Source organism: Lepus europaeus, chromosome 15 (genome assembly GCF_033115175.1).
Source record: "Lepus europaeus isolate LE1 chromosome 15, mLepTim1.pri, whole genome shotgun sequence".
Classification (NCBI taxonomy): Eukaryota; Metazoa; Chordata; class Mammalia; order Lagomorpha; family Leporidae; genus Lepus; species Lepus europaeus.
Window position 1 is genome coordinate 63,982,750 of NC_084841.1, and position 2,896 is coordinate 63,985,645.

The window sequence follows — 2,896 nt, forward strand, 5'->3', positions numbered from 1 at the left end:
AGTCTGCTTTCCTGGAAACCGATAATTTCTTCAGACCTTACAGCAGGGAGGTGGTATTTGTAATTATATATCTAAAAGTCCCTACACCCCAAGTCAGTCTAACTTCACCCAAAGACAACCACAGAAACAGATGTGCGCAGAACTCTCCTTATCTCACTGTCTTCATTTTTGTCACTCAAACCCCACAATTTTCCATCTCATTGTTCTTATCTAGCAGGCATTTCTAACACTCAGTGGAGGAATTTTATATTCTTCCTAGCCACACTCTTACGCAGAATATGGCCCATCTAAATTTGCTAGACAATCTTCAAAGAAACTAGCAAAAATGTCAACCACTAGAGAAATTGCTGAAGTACCATCAGTTGAAGGTCAAACATGCTTACAACTTACACACATGACAAAGATAAATTACAGCTTACATACACGACAAAGAATTCCTGGTCAGAAGTACTCAGGAATCCTGGGAGCCATGTGGGACGCAAGCTGTGGAGCTAAGAAGGAATGTAAAGTATTAACAAGTACTATCAATGTACTGTCATCATTGCCTAGAAATATTTTCCCCTAGCTTCTGAAACATCATCCGTTTTTATCTGGATGAGAACAGCTCCTCTTCTGTCTCCCTTGTTTTGCTGGCCAGTGGGATAGATGAGTCATTGCACCATCTGGGCTAAAGGGAAAGAGATGTATGGCTGAATAAAGCTGAATATTATCTGCATAATGACAGTTCTGCAGTCCAAAATCTCTTTCTTTCTCAATGTCCTCATCTACACTTTGTCTCTTTCCAACACTAAATTAGGGGGTATTCTACAAAAGCAATTTCTGCCTACTTATTCCCATCTCTAAGGCAACATATCCAAACATTTGGCAATAGAAACTACAGGCCCCACTGACTTTTCAAAGGTTTGGTAATGGCCGAGAAGGTTGAATTAAAATGCCTTAACAAAATCTGTGGTACCATGTTTTTTAAAGTGCCATTCAAAAAAAAATAAATAAATAAAGTGCCATTCAAAATACTAAATAACCACCACTTCCCCAAAGTGAAGTCAATATTTGCAAAGGTAAAGCCAATTTTTGCTTGTAGGTAAAATTAAGGTTGCTTAAATGCTGCAAGTTTTTTCTTTAAAAAAATTTATTTATTTATTTGAAAGTCAGAGAGAGAGAGGAGAGACAAAGAGATCTTCCATCTGCAGGTTCACTCCCCAAATGGCCACAACAGCCAGGGCTGGGCCAAGTGGATGTCCGGATCTTCATCTGGGTCTCCCATGTAGAAGGGTCCCAAACACTTGGGCCATCTTTTGCTGCTTTCCCAGGCACAATAGCAGGGAGCTGGATCAGAAGTGGAGCAGCAGGGACTCGAACCAGCACCCCCATGGGATGTCAGCATCATAGGTAGTAATTTTACCCTCTATGCCACAATACTGGCCCCTGCTGCAAGTTTTCAATTCATTGTGTGCGATTCTGTGTGTGTGTGTGTGTAAGCACGTGCATGAACCTGTTCGTATAGATGCTGCTCAACAACAGGATATAATGTTGAAGAAATAGGAATACATTGTACTCTCATGGAGTTATTAGATGAGTGGGACCAAAAATATAGACGCTCTGTAGAATACATATACATTTCTAGAAATATAAGCCTTGCACTGAAAATGTTATAATCATTTTTGCCGGAGCCTGCGACCGAGCGGGAGTGGAGTGGAGCGGCCGTTGTTGCCGACTCTTTCCCCTTCCCCGCGGTCCAGTCAGCGGGTTGATTAGGCCGACGGCCCTCGAGCCGAAACTTGTCTCTTCATTAGTTCTGGGGGAGCGCCTGGCCGACATGAGTGATGTAGAGAACAACTTGGAGGGCAGAGAGTCTCGCTCTCAGTCACAATCCCAACGGGAACTCCTGCTCGTGTAAAATCGGAGAGCAGGTCAGGATCTCGTAGTCCGTCAAGGGTTTCCAAACATTCTGAATCCCATTCTCAATCAAGATCCAAATCCAGGCCGAGGCCAAGGAGGCATTCTCACAGACGCTGCGCTCGATCCAGATCCCACTCTCGTTCTCTTAGCAGACGACCTCGAAGCGGGTGGTGCACACCAGAGCACCGGCGGCGAAGGAGCCGAAGTCATTCTCCAATGTCTAACCGCAGCAGACACTCGGCAAGCAGGGCAGATCCAGACCCCAACACTTGTCTTGGAGTTTTGGGCCTCAGTTTGTACACAAGAGAGAGAGAGATCTTCCTGAAGTGTTTTCTCGATACGGACCGTTAGGCGGTGTCAATGTAGTTTATGATCAGCGACCTGGGAGAGCTCGAGGATTTGCTTTTGTTTATTTTGAGAGGATAGATGACTCAAAGGAGGCTATGGAAAGAGCAAACGGAATGGAGTTGGATGGGAGAAGAATTCGTGTGGACTGTTCCATCACCAAGAGAGCGCACAACCTACACCAGGCATCTACATGGGCAGACCGACTCACGGTGGTGGTGGTGGAGGTGGCGGCAGGCGTCGGGACTCTTACTGTGATAGAGGTTACGATCGTGGCTACGACAGGTACGAAGACTATGATTACCGGTACAGAAGACGATCGCCTTCTCCTTACTGCAGTCGGTACAGATCACGGTCAAGATCTCGTTCCTACAGCCCAAGGCGCTATTGATAATGGAATGGTTGCAGTTAAGGACTTTTCCCCCCCTCATTATTTTCTGTATCTTTTTGGTTTTTGTTTTTCTTTAATTTTGGATTTCCCCAAGTTTCTAATCCTTCCTAGTCCTTAAAAAATCTTTGGTTTTTTAACATCTATGCTTTGTCAATTGTGTTGCTGTTTTCCACCCTTTTTATTATACTCTTAAAGATGTGATTGTCATTTTGAGTAGTTAAACATCTTGAGTACAAAAAGGAAACCCCCATGTTATGCTTT

General features: G+C 44.1%; 1 pseudogene; it reads left to right on the forward strand.

Annotated features, from left to right (window-relative positions):
• Positions 1-1,676: 1,676 nt before the first annotated feature.
• On the forward strand, positions 1,677-2,667 carry LOC133774175 (transformer-2 protein homolog alpha-like; annotated as a pseudogene).
• The last annotated feature ends 229 nt before the right edge of the window (positions 2,668-2,896 follow it).